Source organism: Maylandia zebra, linkage group LG2 (genome assembly GCF_041146795.1).
Source record: "Maylandia zebra isolate NMK-2024a linkage group LG2, Mzebra_GT3a, whole genome shotgun sequence".
Classification (NCBI taxonomy): Eukaryota; Metazoa; Chordata; class Actinopteri; order Cichliformes; family Cichlidae; genus Maylandia; species Maylandia zebra.
The window spans coordinates 5,527,340-5,547,520 of record NC_135168.1 but is presented as its reverse complement, the minus strand read 5'-3'; the positions used below and the strand labels follow the sequence as shown (position 1 = coordinate 5,547,520).

Here is a 20,181-nt window from a genome sequence, read left to right as displayed (position 1 = left end):
TTTTAAAAGTCAGGTCAAGGCTCCAAAAGTCCAAAGGCAATATGAGGGGGGCGGCTCACAACAGTTTTTGTTTGCTGGATCGTTTTAGTTCAGGTGGGTGTTTTTCCTTTGTTATATTTCTTTAAGAGTTCAAAATGTGTTCATTACATAAATAAAATGTAATTTTCTCTGTAGCACTTCATGGATTTCATAAGCACCTAAGTTGTTCACACAAAGCATAAAGGTAAAAACAATATACACAGTGTTATCTTCATTTTAGATGTCACAAAGTATTTGCGGCTCCCAGTGTTTTCCCGAACCCTGACCCTTTGCGTGGAAACCGGGTCCAAAAGGCTCTTTGGGTGTTAAAGGTTGCTGACCCCTGGTGTAACCTAATAAAAGGATCATTTACAACAAGAGCAGGTTTCAAGGTTAGATGACGTTGTAACAAATGTAACCAGGATTCTGCCACTAAGTGAGTCTTAATGTTGTTTTTGATTTAAAACCTCTTAACATGTGTGTGCTGGACACAATTGGATATAAGAGGTCATCATGTAAGAGTCAGAGGTTTTTTGACCGACCATGTTGCATACATATTTCTCGGAGTTCCTTCCCGAAAGAGCAAAATATAGGGAGGAGAAAGTATAAATCAAGCATTCAGTCAATGGAACTTGGAAAGAAAAGCATCTGGACTTCTTTAAGTTAACTTAAGGAAGTCCAGAAGCTTTTCTTTCCAAGTTCCATTGAACCTTCACAGGCATAAATCAAGCTTAATCAAATTTACTGTCGTGTGTGACATGCAGTGTACTGCTTATGTCAAAACCTAAAGCAAAAAAAAAAAAAGTTGTGTAGTGTGCAAATACATGTGTATACTAAGAAGTTGGACTTGTCTCTTCAATTAAATCGTTTACTTTATTATTTCAGACAAACAAAGAATTGAAAAACATGTTATTGGGAACTGCTAATGAATTCCTGCTACTGATAATTGGATTGGTTCAACCATCAAAGGTAACTAATCCTATTGAACAGTTCATTAAGCAGAAGATGAATGGACATCCAAGAGGCAAAAAGTCCAACATCAAAGATTATTTTCATCATTTTAACAGATTATTGTTTCATTTTTATTTAGTGGAGTGGAGAAATATGGGGAGAGGGTTGTTGGGGATGCTTTCTCCTCTCTGGTCTTTAGACAAGATGTTCAGTTCTTATGTTAGGACAAAGTTTGATTCCTTTGTGTTTAAAGACAAATGCAATGATTATATTGACTCCTGAACCGGTTTGATAAACAGCTGATATTTAATTTCTTTAGAAAGTGTCTTGTAATTTTATTTCCTGGTAGAAAGGTGTCTTCCTGGCCTGAAAGACAGAAAGCAGCTTACTATTGTTTTCTATGAAAACTAGGGTTCAAACTGAATGTAATGTAAGAAATAATTACTGATGGTCAGGGTGAGTTTTGAGTATAAGTGATATTTATGCTTTACTGAGTTTACCGCTAACTTCCTCCAACATACAGCACAGCATGACTGATGAAGAAAACAAGATCATGAGCATCACTTCCTGTTTGCTGAAGTGGTTTTTCAGTTGCTTAGAAACCAAAGGCTTGTTTTTAAGAGACAGTTTAAATGGGATTGAGGGAATGATGTGTTTGCAGTTTATATCCAACAACATCAAGCAGTTTAATCAAAGAGTTCATGTTGCTAACAACTCACCTATCTGCTAAGGAGACTGCGTTTCTTCTAAAGCTGTAATCATTGCTACGATTGTATGACACCACAGACACACAGCTGCGTCCAGGTTCAGGTCCAAAAATTCTCTTAGAGAAGATCCTGTTAGAGAAGAAAAACGTGTTTTTCATTTTCAGCCACAGAACCCAGATTACCTTCGTCGTTCCAAAAATAAACTTGTTTGCAGTCTGAGCATGAGCAAAAGGAAACTCCAAACTAGTGTTGACAGTGTAAGAACAGAGCGCCACCCAGAGGTAAACAGTTATTTACACTGTAACAGCTCACCTCTCTGCAGCAGAGACTTTGAAATCAATGAGGTGCTCTTTAGACCCGTCACTCTGTAAGGACACAGAGCTGGGTGGAGGTCCAGGCTGGTTCCTGTGAATAATGATGCAGCAGTGATGTGAGTGCTGAGCTGTGACATGGAGAAGAGTCATGGACAGTTAGAGATGGTCATCTCACCTCTGAGCTTTGGTCTGACTCTCATGTTCCCCACACAGAGTGCTTTTAGAGGGAGGGACTCCCTCCTCTCTGTCCTCACACTGATCCATGCTGCTCAATTCAGCTCACACACACTTTCTACCTGCAGAGGAAACACAAATCATTCATGTGCACATCAGCTGAAATCCTCCTTTCATCATGTGTGCTGTCCAAATATCAGCTGCTTCTTTCCTGCTTCATCTCAGTGTCAGCTGGATGCAGTCAGACAGCAGTGTGAGGCAGAGGAAGCTGCCATCAGCTGCTCTGCTATCAGACCACTAGATGGAGCCTGAAGCACACACGATGCATTCACTGACACACACTGATTCACTGTGACTGGAAGCTTCAGTCAGTCCAACACGTGTGACTAACCCATTTTTAGATCTGGGCTCTAAAAATCTGCTTATTGGCTCTCAGCTATAGTTAAGCAAGATGTCTTTGGTGAATTGAGGCTGTTTTATACAAGCTAATGACACTGACTTATTCTTCACTCAGATATGCTGTGACATTCAAATGTTACAATGTTTTTATTCTGGGACTACAGGAATGATTTTATATGATTCAAAGTTCAAAACAATCCTTTCTATCCTCTCTGTCACTTAGCCCAGTTCATCCTGTCTGGAAGCATTTTGAAGCCTCCTTTAAGTCCGGCCTTTCCACTGAATCTGCTGATGGAGACACCATCTCCTCCACCTGCAGCTGTGGAGGTTCAGAGAAATAAATCTAACCTAGAGGTATATCTCTATATCTACAAAAGAAAGAAAGAAAAATGAATCAAACAGATTTTCTCTTTTGTTATTGGAAACATTGGAAACAATATCAGAGTCTACAAGAGAACAAAGATCCCCGCAGGATGTCTCTGTTTGGGAAATACTCCAGTCATTCCCATGAACCTGGTTAGTGACCTGAATCAGTGCTTTTTCCATGAATCCTACCGATGCTACCATGAAAACATGTTCAGCTTGTGTTTGAAGATGACTCACATGCTGACATTAGATACAGAAGAACTGAGAACATAAAGGGAGCAGCTTATTGAGGGAAACCCAAAAAAGCAGAACACAAGCAGCTCTGTCCTCTGTCTCACATCATGTTCATGAGGAGAAAAAAAGCCCCTAAAGTTCCTAAAGACAAACTGTTATAGGAGGAAACAAAGCAAACTTACAGCCGTCCTGGAAGGAGGCAGGACTCCACCTGAAGCTTAGCACAGGGGGGGAGGAGGCAGATTTTCAGAAGAGTTTCTGACTGTTTAACTTGGTGATATCAGATTTAATCTCGTCTCATTTGTTACGTTCCCCTGAGGGGTCTAGGCGGTGAGGGGGAAGTAACAAAAAGTGTCCGGGTCAGAAAAAGGAGACAAGAAGGCAAAGGGGTTAAATTAAAGAGTTTTATTAAAGTAGCTCAACTAAAAGAGACGGACAAGCCGCTATCACCATTTAAGAAAACAAACAAAACTCAGGCGTTGGTCAATAAAGTAAAACGTAAGCCAAAAAGAAAGAGAGCAGCTCACTAGCTGTAACCACTCACATGGCACTCTGGCCCAGAGCTCACCTTTCCCTGGGATTAAATACTTTTGATTACTGACGAGAGTCAGCTGTGTAAAAGGGAAAGCTGGCACCTCAGGCAGAAGCCATTGAAGGACACGCCCACACAGGCACCTTCAGGAGGAGGCCCTGCTAGGGCCGTAACACATTTCTGTTTGTCCACTGAGCAGGTTCAGCTTTTATTAAAATAAATATGTTTGTGTCTTTCTCTAAATTCTTAATTATCAGTAATGTTCCCTGAGAAATCAACATTTCTTGGTTCTGATACAAGAATGTCGTTTTCATGGCCGCCATTCACGTGACCCAAAGTGTTTCTAATCTCTGGAGAACCGAGGTTTTACTGGTGCTCCTGAATGCAGCATAAGAAGGAATTTTCCACTAAGTTTCATGTGACATGAACACAGACGGATGACGTGTCTGTGTCAGTCTTTTTCTTTTGAAACAAACTTTATTGAGACCTATGAACAGTCCAACACCCATGAATGAAATTTAGAGGATTCAAAGAAATATTGATAAAAGTTCTCGGAGCTGCTGTGCAAATATTTTTAACTCACTATGGAAACTCCTGGTTTCAAACTTTAAGCTTTTTTGCTCAAGCAGTTGAACAGAAATAATATTAAACTATAACAGTACTGATATACAGTGATCCCCTCAAAAATAAACACAGAGATATGAAACTTCTGTCCATTCTGCCATTAAAACGGTAAAATAGATCCACTGATCTGATTTTTTTACTGTTTATGAAGAATAAGCAAATATATTATAAGATGATGAGAGGTGAGAAAAAAATGCTCAGAATCACTCGTTTGTATTCAAATGTCAAAGTTCGTGTTCATCTGTTCCTCTCCTACACGTCACTATAAAGTTTAATCTTGTAAAAGTCAAAGTTTGAGTTCATATTCACTGCAGTTTAGTACAATATCTACATGTTAACGTTTGTTTGTGCTAAACTGTTCATTTGTTCTGTTTCATAATAAAATATAGATATAAACATCTGTAACATCCGCACTTTAATATCTGGTATTTTGTACAGACAGAAGACAAAAGGTTTACTTTAGTATTAAAATATGAGTCCCGTACAAATCAAATATGTATATAAAACTTAAAACTGATTTTTTTCAAACTTTTTTCCTCACCAGGAAAAAAGAAAAACTTTTTTCACGCCAAAGCTCAACATCTGACTTACTATTAATATAAAAACCGTGACTGAAGCATCTTTAAATGTTCCGATTTATTAACAGTGTTTTAAACTTAATACAGTAACGTTTGTTCAGTCTGAGAAATGTAAAACATGTTTTATCCTCCATCTTTGTTTCAGTGTGAACAGTCTGAGCGGACAGTTCGTGATATTTTTAACAGAGGCCGACCTGCTGAATCAAATTTGTTTTAAAGAACAAAGTCCTCTGCTGTCCCTCCACCTGCTGCCTCTGAACACAAAGGGTGGGAACTTTAAATTAACACTGTGGCAGATATGTAACCATCTTTAAATGATCTCACTGACTTACAGACAAATGAAGGAAGACATCTGTGGTGGCTGAAACCTCCACCCGAAACATATCCACAGACAGCAAGGTTGTTGTAGTTTTGTAATTTTTAATTAGTTTTTATTTCCATTTCTTTTTCACTTTGTGCTTTTAATTCTGTTTAGTTTCAGTTAGTTTGCTTGTTTCAGTTTATATTTGATTTTTTATTTATTATATATTTACGGGGTCAGAGGCTGGACTGACGTAGATTAATGTAGATTTTATGATAAAAACGGAACTTTTTGAAAGCAGTGACTCAGTCTTTTTTTTTAGCCAAACTAACAACACTAACAGGCCATTTCCTGTAAAATGTTAATCAGTTTTCCAAAATCATTTCATTGATCATTCTCAATAATTTAGTTTTAGTTTGTGTTTGCAGTTTTTATTTCTACTTTAACTTTTTTCAGATCTAGCTGTAGTTCTAAGTTGAGTTTCAGTTTTGTGTGTTTTGTAACACTTCTTCCTGTTGGAGAGGAGCCAACAGTTTGTGACGCAGTATTTTTAAGACCGACATGTTGAACCTGAATCTGACACACATCTATACGAAGTATTCATTTACAAAGTGCGCTCTCTGTCTCCTGCTGTGCGTGTAAATAAAAACATCCGGAGCTCAGCGGCTCTCCGGTTGAGCTCAGGCCACATTCAGTGTGTTTAGTCTGATTCCCGGACTCTGATCACACAAGCCCAGAAAATGGCGGAGACACTCGGCCTTGTTGGAAAACATTACACACTGACTTTAATGGAGAGACCGGAAATACAAACACACACAGTTTGTTGTGTGAAGAAATCAAATACGAGCTGAACAAACAGTAAAGTTCCTAAAGACAAACTGTTAAAGGAGGAAACAAAGCAAACTTACAGTTTCTTCACACACCAACAACAAGCTCCACTCCACACCTGGACACTAAACACGGACACACAGGTGAGCTGCTTCCTGGAAGGAGGCGGGGCTCCACCTGAAACTCAGCACAGGTGGGAGGGGCTCAGCTCTGTGTGTGCTGATGTGTTAACTTTAAAAATATGCCGTCTGACTGCTCAGACTGAGTCAGAGTAAAGTTCACATGCTGACGTGTGGAGACATGAAACCTTGTTGTAGCTGCAGGTGTGAACACACTGATCCCAGATCAGCTCTGCTGTATTTGTAACATGAACATTTCTGCTGCAAAGCTTCAAATGTTCAGCATGTTTCTCTGTTTCCAGTCTATAGATCCAGTCACACTTTCTACCTTCACCTGTGCAGTAAAGACTGAGAGCAGAGCTGAAAGCAAGCGTCCAATCAGTGAGCAGCATCAACACCTGAGCTTCATTCAGACTCTGTTATTGAAGATGTTGTTGGTACAAAGTTCATCTGCTGCTCACATGAATCCATGAAAGATTTATTTCACTGAATGTTTCTTCAAAGCTCATTTCAACCTGTTGAAGTCATGAATGAAAGTGCAGACTGAGAGTGGATCACATGATGTTTGAGGTGTGTCATGTGACATGTTCAGTATTGTCACACATGTCTAGATTGTCCCTGATATCATAACTGCTCAAACACTGATGATTATATTTGAAGAATTATTCCTGATGGCAGCAAAGTTTGAATGGAGCTCTCTGTCTGTGCTGATTTGTCGCCCTCTGGAGGTCAAAGCACAAACTGCATGATGTCACTGTAACCACCACAGAGACAGGAAGTGTTTTTATGACTGAAACACTGAAATGATGCTAACGGCTGTCGTTAGGCTCACTGACAGCAGTGCTGATGTGTTCATGTCAAACACTGGCTCAGGTCAGACTCCTTCATCCTTCTCCAGCGTGAGGCCGCCCTCAGACCCACAGGAGCTCTGACCTTTGACCTCCTGACCCTAACCATTTTAGTCTTGTTGCATCTTTAAATGCAAGTCCATCCAAACTGTAGCCGAGCAAAAGAAGCTGGAAGCTGTTCTATGAATGATGTTGTTGAAGGAGCTTGGAAAGAAAAGCGTCTGGACTTCTTTAAGTTGCTTGAAGAGGGACATGGACGTCTTAACGCCCACTCACATCCTGGGACATTTGATCACAGGAAATCACATGATAGCGTGGGGCTAGATCTCACAATGGGTTCACCCAAGACCTTGGCTGATTGAGACCCACACCCGTTTTCACGGAGGAGGAGGAGTTTCACATCCTGAACATGTGACAGCCTGGTTTAAAGGGACCAAAAGTAACTGGACACCTGATTCAGTTCAGGTTTATTCATCCGCTCCAAACCACAGCAGCAGTCACCTGCAGGGAACCAGCTGATCCATGTAACTGGGGACAGACCACAGCCCAGAGCACTGGTTCATGATGTGTTTGTGGACTGTAGGTTGTTTGGATAGAGATGAGATGTACTCAGCAGTCTGTCTCTAATGTTTAATGAAATGTTCTGAAGATGATAATAACTTGTGATTTTCTTTTGAATGAATCTTTAATCGTGTTGTAGGGCCTCTGACTCTCATGAAGATTTTCACATCAATGTGCTTTTCACAAAGATATTAACAATGAAAATGACGTGCAGCCCTGAACTACTCATGCGTTAACTCAGCGGTTCCCAACCCCCGGGTCACGGACCGGTCCGTGAGTCGTTTGGTACCGGGCCGTGAGAGTCGAGGCTCGGTGTGAAATTGATGGTTGATAGGTTTGTAGCATAAACCTGTTCGCTGAATCGTTCAATCCAGCTACACAGCAAAGCAAGACACGAGTAGTTCTTTATGTTTCTCGTGCACGGGAGAGACCTGGACCAATGCCGTTCCTTCGCTTGACCACAGTCGCTCTCGTCCGTTCCCTCGTAACACTGTTCTTTTATTGAGGTTACACGAATATACATAGGTTCATTAACATACACGTGAACAAAGGTACCAGTCTGTATGTTATGTAGGTGTGTGTGTGTGTGTGTGTGTGTGTGTGTGTGTGTGTGTGTGTGTGTGTGTGTGTGTGTGTGGAATCAGAGTGTGACCCCATAAACGACTTCCCTAAACCTGCTGGTCTGGAAGTCCAGCAGTTCATCTAAACAAAAGGCACTTAGACTAAAACAGACATCCTACCACAAAACAATAAGAAGGTAGCACCTCTCCCATGATCCCAGGACGTGGGTGTGAATGCCAGAACACTCTGGAGTCACACAAAGTCTTTAAAGACTACTATCATTACACAATTGGTTCTACACCTCTGAGCATATATGGTTAGATATTCCCCAATAACAATGACAATGATAAAATATAAATCCAACAATGGTTTTCAGGGTTTTTATTGTTAACTTCGTTTCCCTGGGTCTTTCCCGTGTTGTAGTCGTGTGTCTTATTTTGAAAGAAATGTTTACGCGTTACCATAGCGACCAGAGAGCATTAAGGGTGCAGACAGGTGCATCCAACAACATTTTATTTTCCCTTATTTGATTTATGGACCTAACTGTATGAACTGGACTTTGGCTGTAATGCTGCTCCTCTTCATCATTGCTGTGTTGCATTTCCATCATTCTGCTGCTGGATTCACTGCAGGCTTTAACACTGGCAGTCCCAGGCTTCTACCTTTCTACCTTTAAAACCCGGAGAGCAGCCAAATGGCTGGTAGGCTTTTAGCTAAGCTTTAGCTTCAGGCAAGTGGAAGCTAAATTCACTAGTCATTCATATGTAAATTGGGTTGTTACCTGGGAATTCTGGAGGGAGGGGAGTGGGGGTGTGTGGATGAGGGGGTGGGGGAGCTGCTAAAAGCGGTGAGCTTCCTTTTGTGTTTCATCTTGATGCATTCTCAATCATCCAGGGAAACAAATCTCCAAAAGTCACCAACTTGGAGTGTTTCAGTTTGCCATCTTAGGGAGAAATCAACACACATGGGTGTATGTCCTTTGTTGCTGAGATTTATTGATAAAAACAGTACAAAAAATCAACCATTTGTACACATTTTTACAAATAATTATAAAAAGTGAGTGAGTACATTTCAACATTTTCAGCAATCACTCACAATCCTGGCACTGCCATGGTATCTGTAGTCTGCATTTACCACATGTGTATCTGTTGCAGTGAACACATCGCACAGTGGCATGATTGTTCTTGCAATTGTGTTTGACCTGACACATGGCTCTTTTTCCAGGGCTCGGTGTGGAGGGTTGTGTCAAAGGCAACTGTTCTTTTCTTGCCTTCTTCGCAGCTACATGAGAGTGAGCCAACTCCCTTGCAAGCTCCACCAGGAAGTCCACCCGTCTTTCCTTCATCCCGGTGCATGCTTGATACAGCACATGTGCATTCAGTGCTGCCATGTCAATCATGTTATAAAACACGGCAACTGGCCAGCGCCGTGTTCCTCTGCGGACAGTGTACTCCCGAACCATCTGGTCCATCACATCCACGCCACACTTTGTTTTGTTGTAAAGGGTGACAGTGTTTGGCTTCCTTTTGGTAGTGTTATCAGTCTGAACCACGCTGTGCATGCTGCTAAGAATATAGACTGTCTTCTTCCGTTTGGCCGCATACGCCGTCAGCGTGGCAGCAGAGGTTGAAAACACCTAAGAAATAAGATAAATTGTTATTTCCATAGCACTTTTACACACAATGAAACACATAAACATAGAACCAGAAAAGACCTGCAACATACCTGAGTGGTGAATTCATTGCGATCTGTCTGTCTAGTGGATTGAGGAATTTCCCTGCGAATCTTGTTGACTGTGCCGAGGATGGTGGTTTTCCGTCTAAGAAGTTTTTGCGCAAGTGAAAGCGATGTGAAAAAATTGTCCGTGGTAACATTTCTGCCCTTGTCTAGGAATGGTTCCATCAGCCTCATTACTACATTGGCGACTCGTGATATTTCTCCTGGCCTTAGCCGTTGGCTCTCCATCTGCAGCGTACGCTTCTATTGGGGTGAAAGGGAGACAGGTCCCCACCTGTTCTTCACGCCACACTGTGCCATCTTTCGCTGTCTCAGTCCCCAAACAAGCTCTCTTTTTAGGTGCAGAAGCAGTCTCCTCATCTGCAGTGTGAACAAATTCAAATTGTGAGCAATGGGAAGGTCCAGTATCTCCTCCTCTGTATCAGAATAATGTCTGAAATATCTTACTTACAAACTACATCCACTTACTTATTTGAAATGAAATAGGAAATAACATGAAATGCAACTAACCGGAAGACTGATCAGACAGCTCTGAGTCCGAATCCGGCTGAACTTGTAGGTCTTCTCCATCCGAGTCACAAGGGTCGACTTCCCTCAGGATCATTTCCAAGGCCTGCTGAGTGGTGAGTCTTCTCTGCATTTTCTTTCCTTGGAGAGGAGGTCCGTACACCACAGAATTCTTCAGGGCAATGAAGGATTAGGCTAAGTGTAGTGAGATTGTATCATATATATAGGGCTTGGCTTCCTGATCAATGCTCCACTACCAAAAGGAAGCCAAGCCCTGCCACCCTTTACAACAAAACAAGGTGTGATCACATTGATGCCACAATGGACGACTGATCAATGCTCCACTACCAAAAGGAAGCCAAGCCCTGCCACCCTTTACAACAAAACAAGGTGTGATCACAGGGCTTGGCTTCCTTTTGGTAGTGGACAATTGATCAGGAAGCCAAGCCAAGGTAAATGCAGACTACAGATACCATGGCAGTGCCAGGATTGTGAGTGATTGCTGAAAATGTTGAAATGTACTCACTCACTTTTTATAATTATTTGTAAAAATGTGTACAAATGGTTGATTTTTTGTACTGTTTTTATCAATAAATCTCAGCAACAAAGGACATACACCCATGTGTGTTGATTTCTCCCTAAGATGGCAAACTGAAACACTCCAAGTTGGTGACTTTTGGAGATTTGTTTCCCTGGATGATTGAGAATGCATCAAGATGAAACACAAAAGGAAGCTCACCGCTTTTAGCAGCTCCCCCACCCCCTCATCCACACACCCCCACTCCCCTCCCTCCAGAATTCCCAGGTAACAACCCAATTTACATATGAATGACTAGTGAATTTAGCTTCCACTTGCCTGAAGCTAAAGCTTAGCTAAAAGCCTACCAGCCATTTGGCTGGTGGCGGGTTTTAAAGGTAGAAAGGTAGAAGCCTGGGACTGCCAGTGTTAAAATCCCATTCCTTACATCACCGTCCTCTGCTCTGACTGCTTTCATTTAATCACAATCAGAATACTTTGTTGATCCCCAGGGGAAATTATTTAGGTTACAGTGCTGCAGCACAAACAGGAACAAAGACACAACACACTAAGTAAGAAATAGCACAACATACACAATATATACATGCATATATATACATATGAGTCACTTATAAGTAACATGTGAGTGCTGGGGTCTATGACAGCAGGCAGGTCTGTATTTATGTCCAGGCTGACATGAACAGCTAGTAGTTCAGGGTTCAACACTCAGGAAAGTGTGTGACCTTCCACACTGACAGAAGATGCTAAACATGACTTTAAACTGTTGTTTGTTAAAGCCTCACAGATCTGAGAGCAGGGCTCAGTGGGTACATGAGCCTTTATACATGAAGGCTTTCTGTTTCCAGGAGAGGAAACATGTGATCCAGCTGTGTTTGGTCACATGGATCTGCTCTGCATGGATCACCTGACTAAAACATGTTGTTATTATTGTTCTTACAGTCTTAAATCGGTACATCAGGCGGGTCACATGACACCCGGGGGTGACAGCAGCATCTTTCCTCTTTAGAAAGCTGCTCTCTGTCCCAGGAGCTGTTGTCACAGTAACAGCAGGAACAGGAAGTCACATGCTCTCTGCTCTGTGATTGGCTGCTTCTTATCTCAGCTTCCTGCAGAGGGTGGGGTCTGCTGATAACGCACACCAACAGAAGTGTGACTTTCACTTCCTGTTTATTGCTGTTGTTCTTAAAGCTCTCAGGCCATGCTGCAGCGCCCCCTGCTGACACAAACTCCTCCCTCTGTCTCAGAGGTCACAGGTCAGCCTGCTGCAGAGGGTCTGCCTGTTCATGGACTTCCTGTTACAGAGACGGGTCTCAGCGTCAACACTGGTTTCTGATTGGACGGTGTGGAAACCGAGCTTCCTCCAGCCGAGTGATGTGTGGATTCATCACTCTCTGTGGATCAGTGTAAGTCTGTGTGTGGGTCAGCTGCAGGACTTGCTTGACCTTTGACCCTGGCAGACAGAGCTGGTTACTGCTGTGTGACTCCTGCCGTCGCTCCACTTTAAATTTTACTTAAAATAAGTCTTGACATGGCCCCGCCCCCTCTGACCTGCTGCTCCTGGATGTGCTGAGGACACAGCGGCGGCTCAGAGGGGGCGGGGCTTTTCCCGTGGCGGTAACCAAACTGCATTAGGTCACTGCACTGCCAGTGTTTAACCACACCTCTTCTGACTGACCTTTGACCTCTGACATGTTGATTCGATCCTTATTTAATGACGTCTTTTATCTAGTGATTTAATTCTGTGTATTTATATGTGATGGTGTTCCTGCGTTCAGCCTCAGCTGATATCCACAGACGCTCCTATTGGCTGGTTTTAAAAACACATTTTTCCATTAAAGAGACTCTTTTAAAAACACGTCTGCCTGAAATTCACATTTCATTGATTTTGGGGGATTTTAACAGAGAGATAGAACTTTATGAATCCCTCATGTTTATCCTCCAGGAAATCCAGTTTGTAGCAGCAGAACACCGACAAACTTTTACACAGCACAGAATTAGGATATCAAATAAAGGGGAATAAGAGAATATGAATATAAGCATAAATATGTACATATATACACAGACCTCACACAGAGACAGCAGCTACACTGTGTGTGGATGTGATCCACAGTCACAGCTGTGGGTTTCAGTCAGTGTGTCTCTGACTTCATAGTCACATTTCAAAGCTTATTGCAGCCAGAAGATGTTCAAGTAAAAGATTTATTGCTGTACTCGTCTACCAGGATAACAGGAGGTTCATAAAGCTGTGTCATACTTCAGCTTTACATCATGCAGTAGTAGTTTATTAAACCCCCCAAAATATGACTATCCAGAGTTGGGACCAGGAAGCAGAGTTGCAGTCTTACACGCCTCTCTGCAGCTTCTCTCCTCCTGCTACCCCCCAAAAACCCATCTCCATAGAGACTGTGTCAGCTCCCAAACAGACAAAAAACAAACTAAAAACCAGCAACAAACAACTTAAACATAAACAATCACAAAGAAAGAACAATACAGTATCCACATCTGAACCAAAGAGTAAAACAGTGAAATGTGGATTATTAAACATTAGGTCTCTCTCCTCCAAGTCTCTGTTAGTACATGTTAGTAAAAACATTTCTGCATTTTACCCATATTTTATTTTTAACTCAAAATCAAAGATTCCAGATTCTCCTACATGTTGGTTTTGAATCAGATAGGACGACAGATTTCAGGTGGCCCTGTGTCTTTCTCTATTACATTTGCCACTGTGTAACTCAAAGTTATTTAAGGACTAGTTTATTTCAATGGATGAGTTTACTGACTGACGCGCAGAAGAAATAGTTCTTTATGGAGCCTAGATGGTGTGAATGATGAGACCAAAGACTGCAATATCTTGTACCAAAAATATATTGAATAAATGGAGGAAAGGGGAAATGGAACAAAATAATTAATACAACACACAACATAAATGCCCACAATTAAATAATAAATCAATGCTGTGATCTTTCTGTGCAAAAGTCCTTTTTGGTCCTCTTCTTTTTAAAGTTCACTTTTAAGGTATTCCTCCTTAGAGTCCAGCTTCATACAAATGGGGAAATATGTCCGTAATCCAAAGACGGCTAAGTGGGGGAAAGAGGGGAAACAAAGAATGGTCCTACCGGCTCGCCACTTCAATATGAAGAAGATTAATTCAAAGGGAGGGAACAAAACCTGACCTGTAGGTCAGAAAAACATCCATTAGCACATCAAGTTCGATTCAGTTTACCGGTAAACAAATATATTTTTCTGCAAGCCTATGTAACAATGCAAATCATCATCAACCAATGTACAACAGTTAAATTATTAATTATCTTGGCTACGTAGCTTAATCTATACATTCCAGTAGCGTTTGCTACAAACAATACAAAAACAACAATAAAGGAAAACAGCTGTCTAACAGACAGCATAGCCGAATTCAAGGCAACACATAACAATAATCATTCAATCGCACTTTGTTTCAAAGTAAGCCCATTAAAGTGCTTAAGTAAATAAAAGTGTTCAAAAACAGCGGTTTTTGAGCCGGAGTTCTGCTCGCGGTGGGAACGCCGCCGCACAAAGTCATTTTTTAATCGCGAAAACGATCGACTGGTTACTGACAACCAAAAGGTTGTTTTTGGTAGATATTAAAGATCATGGGTGGGCGGGGCAAATGGAGCAGTTTTCTACAGTCGAGTAAAATTCCAGGAAAGAGCTGGGTGTGGCTTTCCTTTAAATCACATGATCAACAGCTTTAAGATGGAGGCAACTCGCTCAGTGTTTCCTGTTTCATTCTTAGACTGTGGCGATGGTAAGTAGCAGCTTTTCACTTGTTACCTGGCATCTTTTCAGCCACCAATGATAGTCATTGTATGTTATCAACATTTCACTAACTATGTTTTCTCTCATGTTTAAAATAGGCCGACCAAGAGCAAAATAGGTATGTCTGCAGACTCTGCTGTAGCCAAAGTTATCAGATCTCCTGTGTTTTTAAATCCCTAACTGCTCGATCATTATCATTTTAGAAGACAACAATTTCTCAAAGGAGGTTCAAAACTAATGCCTACAAGATTACCAAGAGGATGGTTCGGGGCTCTTACATGACTCCGGGAAGTCAACACTTGGTGGATGAGGTGTGTTACCTTTGACACTTTTAAGACAGTCCTGTTTATCACTACTAACAATAAGCAAATATGTTTTCACTCAACAGATCCTTCACAGCATGTTGTTTCTGGGCAAAATCAACAACATCCCCTTTTCTCCAGAAGAAATCTTCCCTAATCCTTTTGTGTTGGGTTCTTTAATGAGAAGATATCCCAGGCCTTTAAAGTTGTATTCGACTCAGCTTCCCAGGCGAAGTCCCTTCTCCTGTGTGCTCGACATGGTAAGATAACTCTTCTCACATTTTCAGTCAATCTGACAAACTTCCAGTTTTTAGGAAAGTATAATGCAAAGTGCTTTTTTACTGAGAAATCCAAAGAAAATCCATACTGTACCTTATACTTCAACATATGCTTCTAGCTATACTTCTCCACCAAACACAGAGACTGCAGGAGAGCTGGAGACTTGCTTCAGAATTTGTTAGTTCTAAATAATGTCTAACAGACTCATTATTGGAGATGCTTACAGTCTTCAAGGCGTATATGATGCTGTCACTGTGTAGCTGCTGGATCTGTTAAGTCAGCTCAAAGACTCTAAATTCAGCGTGTTTTGACAGCCCGGCATAGCAAAATAGAAAAAAAAGGTCAATTAGCAAATTTAATTATAAATTAGTGAGAACAAAGATGGATTTTTGCTTATTGATTTAAAATTAAATAGATTTTTGTGACTTGTTTCACCCCCTATCTTAAAATGTCTAAACCAAAAGCATCCAATGGTCCTGCATAGTTAAATAAGTCAAGCAGCGAAACAAACATGTTGATCAACTTTCTATGAAAAACAACTATATAATCAGGTGCAACACTTTGACCAGATCTGTAACTGTTTTCAGATCGTCCTGCAAAATAACTCAGAGAATGAAGAGCAAATAAAGCAGAGTCTGCAAGATCTCCTCACAGACTTGGACTTAGAAGAGAATAATAAAAAAACAGCTTTCGTCTCGTCCACCATCTGCATTTCTCAAAAATCCCAAACCAACAAATCAGAAAGGTACTGCGGAGTCTCCATGTCCACCAAAGGTCCTAACGCTGGGAAAATTATGATTGCTGCCTCCTGTCTTAGCAAATGGCATAAATATGTATCTGGTGCGGTGATGACCTATTATCCAAACACAGTCCAGAAAGATTACTTTGATGGAACAATTGAAGTACCTGGAAATATCAGGTGTGAGGCTTTTTGTCTCCGTGATGGTGCCAGAATGAAGCCTTGCAGATCATGTAAGAATTTGTTTGGCTTGAACACAGAAGACCTCAGAGAGTGGCCATATGGTAACTGTGCTGAAGCTGAGAGCCTGAGCAATTTGCTTGAAAATGAGAGAGAAGTTGAAACACATGTGGATGAATACTCAGCTGAAAAGGATAACAGGCAGAGAGCTGAGGATGAGGTTGGTAGGGTTCTTAGAACCGTGTTGCAAAGGATTCGGTTTAACTGGACAGGTGAATTTTACAACCCAGAACAAGAGTGAGATTTCATGAAATCATTTGCATTCATCATTCTGATAAATCAAAGATTCTCTGCTCTGACAGCATCTGTGTGGATTTTCTGTAATCACAGAGACGTGTATAAGCATGTTTACTTTCCATCTCCATGTAATTGTCACATTTAATAATTAAAACTGGCTTCTATGGGTTTTTGTTTGTTTGCTTACATATCTAGTGTTTAATGCAATATGAAGCATTATTAGACAGCATTTATTGGGAAGAATCCCATGTTTATACTGGTCTGTACCCAGGGTACACAGAAAATAAAAACACATGTTTTCTTATTATGATCCCAACTATAATTTACTTAAGCAAAAGCACTACATGTGTAGTTATAATATTTATAGCAGTTACTGTTGAGCTTTAAATTTATCATCTTAAATGTTTATATGCTGATTATATTGCTTTATATAAGAAAGGCCTAACTCTGAGTACACTCTGTGCCAAAAAGTGCTGACAGGAAACTGCATGCTTTTGCAGAAACGTGCTTTTGCAGCTAGAAAGTGAAGCTGATATATATCAGTTTTAATTAGTTTTTACCAACTGCTTGCTAGGGCAATCCCACGAGTTTGGTGTTTTTGTATTGAACATGATTCCAAGTGCTTTCTATAACACATAGCAGAGGTGCCACAACAAAGACTGAGAAGAGGACAGGAAGAGACAGTGAAAGAGATGCACTCCTTCGCCATTCATGTTAAAGCGTTGCATAGCTTTAATTTTAGAGAGTGTTGCATAACTTCAGTCATTTTTCTACCACAGGTGAAGCCAAGAATTGTGAAGCTCTCTTTTGGCCAAATACCAGAATCTGTAAGAAGAAGAAAAAACAAACAATCAAATAGGTCATTATTAAGAGAACAACAATCTCTTGATGATTATCCACAGTGTCTTTGATAACTCTGAGATACAAACTGTCAAGGATATACACATCCCAGCAAACAATAGCTGTGTTTGACTAAAGCGATTAATAACAAGGACAGAGCTACAATCACTACAGTCAAACATAAAGGGCTTAATCCTGAATCCAAGTCTGAGCTGTGATGCCGTTGGTGCTGAAAGCTGCTCAGATCCTGAAGCTGCACGTTTTGTCTCTCTCTAACCAAACCAGCAGCAAAAGAAGACACATTTCGCTTGACATAAACATTGTCATGAATTCCCTCTTACTTTTGCTGGTTTGCTTCCACCACCATTAAAACACACACAGAAAAACAACACAGCACAGCTCTCTGCCTCTCTCAGTGTACTTTAAGAACACCGTTTCCCATCTCAAATCTCTGTTTTTGGCATTATTCGCTTGCTTGTTATGAAGCAGTCTACCGTTGTTTACAGCCATTTTTTTTTAATGACTTCCGACAAGACAGCCTCATTTCTGCTGTTCAATACCAAATTTTATTTATTTTTTTCAAATTAAGTGAAACTGCAAAATGCTCTGCTGTGTCTCTATTAAAACCTCTTATTAAAACCTCTGAATCACTTCAGCAGCATCAGCCAATGTACATTTGTTGAGTCGTGGTTCTCGTCTGCTTTTGTTCTACTGCAGAATAATATTTTTAAGGTTATCTACTGTAAAAAGCTAGGCCAGGAAAATCTGCTTCATGGTTTTGTGTTTTATCCTCAGTTACTTTGTCACAAAAGCATCTGCTGTGATGCTCACACCTCTGATGAAGTTTCACAAGTGTCAGTACTGATAAATGATCAGAATTATAATGTTTCTGACTCTCTGAGTAAGAATTAAATGGAATCTAATTGGGACCTTGTGAATTGGAATTGAACAGGTTCTAGAAATCAGTGATGATACTCAGCTCCAATACCCACCTATGATATTAGGCTTACGAACGCTGACTGGGTTTCATTTACCAGCTTTTTATGTTCTTCCTGCAGTTTCCTCCCCACATCACTCATCTTAACTTTTTTCCAGTCCTCCTCAGTCTAAACAGAACACACAACAATACAAAGAAAAGCTCAGGTGATTGATCTCTAACACTAGGCATCCCCAGTCTTATTCTTAGCAGTCTAACTTCTCACCATATCTTTGAAGGCCTCTCCATTGTAGTAGCGCTTGGATGCTGGATACTCTATCGTTTTGTCACATAGTTCCAGGAAACTGGAAGCCACCAGATGCAGCTCCTCTCCGTCATAGCCGTACAGCTTTTTGTCCTCACGCGTCATCAGCACAAGCTCGTCACATGGACATGAGGTGCCCTTTACCACACCAATAACCTGCATTTTTACAATCTCGGGAAGGTAGAATTTTCCCCAGGCGTTAACTTCATCATCATCCCCGTTGTATTTGGTGTTCTCAAGCTCTTCTATCCACAGGTCAGCACCACTTGGCTTCTTCAGGTGAACGCACATGCTTTTGTTTTTGGAAACAAAATCTTTCACCCATTTCAGGTACTTTTCACCTGGAAAGAAGCAGACAAGGAAATATGGATGAATGTAGAAGTGTTGGAAAAGACAAATAGCAAGGTTATCCTACAGCAGTTTGTGAAAATGTTGTATCTTGAAATAAGCAGGCAAAATGAGGATCTCACTTATCTCATATGTTCTGACTACCGACTTTCTTCAGTTAAAGGACAAAAAAAGGGCACACTGGAGGCTGACAGAGTGTGCAATGGTGGGAATCATTTTGCAGAACTCACTAAAGTTTGTTTCTCCTGGAACAAGCTTTTTACACTTCGGCAAATGAAAATACTGTGTTAAACTAAAAAAGAGCACCAGACCAAGGTCTACAGTACTAACAGAAAAGCATGCCGTTACCTGTTGCCTGTCGACACAGCTGCTGATCTTCCTCACCAAAAAAATGAGGATCCCTGAAAGGAATAGAAAGGTTATGTTAAAATGAATGACTGTCACGGTGATCATGGGAAGCTCCGAAATATCACAACAATAGCTACGAAATCACAAAATGCAGTGTGATGTCTGTAAGCACCAAACATGACATCTCTGCAAATTCATCTTGAAACATGTAGGTACCTCACACGTACAGCTGCAGCCATCTCAGCCATTTATCACTGTGGCTGCCAAGTGGCTGCCACTTCACAAGCGCATGGCACAACATAGAAGAGCCACCTCCACAGGACAAGACTCAGCAGTCCATCTGCATCTTAAGGATAAAGGACACTCTTTCGAGGATGCTAATGTTCACATTTTGGACAGAGAGGACAGATGGTTTGTAAGAGGAGTGAAAGAAGCATCTATGTCCACTGTGAGCGACCATCTTTGAACAGAGGCGGGGCTTACGACACCAACTCTCTGCCATCTATAATCCAGTTTTGAGATCCTTCCCAGACGCCTTAACGCCCACTCACATCCTGGGCCATCTGACCTCAGGAATTCGCATGATAAGGTGGGGCCAGGTTTCACAATGAACTCACCCGAAACTGGCTGATTGGGGCCCACACCCAGTTTCACACCTTGGCTCAGGCAATTAGAGGATCATCAGGGGGTCCTTTTGTCCCTCTGTGGGGGGATACTCCCACTAGGCTTATATCTGGGACTCTCCACCATTTGACCTTAGAACTGAAGAAGCTTCTCGGATGAGAGGTGAAACGTCTTCAAGTAACTTAAAGAAGTCCAGACGCTTTTCTTTGCAAGCTCCTTTGACTACGATGACCTGGATGACTGAGAACCTTCACAGACATAAGGTGAATGTGACAAACAAAGCGCCTTCTT

General features: G+C 41.2%; 2 long non-coding RNA genes across 2 annotated transcripts; one reads left to right on the top strand and one right to left on the bottom strand.

The window, feature by feature from the left end:
• Positions 1-1,710: 1,710 nt before the first annotated feature.
• Positions 1,711-6,165, bottom strand: LOC143413473 (uncharacterized). The gene is made up of 4 exons (XR_013094085.1): positions 6,107-6,165; positions 2,166-2,286; positions 1,989-2,081; positions 1,711-1,805 (listed from the first exon to the last, which is right to left on the bottom strand). It is a non-coding gene; the product is annotated as an uncharacterized LOC143413473 (long non-coding RNA).
• An 8,396-nt stretch (positions 6,166-14,561) lies between these two features.
• LOC112434268 (uncharacterized) lies at positions 14,562-16,701 on the top strand. Its single transcript, XR_013100195.1, has 4 exons — positions 14,562-14,810; positions 14,896-15,003; positions 15,081-15,254; positions 15,861-16,701. It is a non-coding gene; the product is annotated as an uncharacterized LOC112434268 (long non-coding RNA).
• Positions 16,702-20,181: the final 3,480 nt, after the last annotated feature.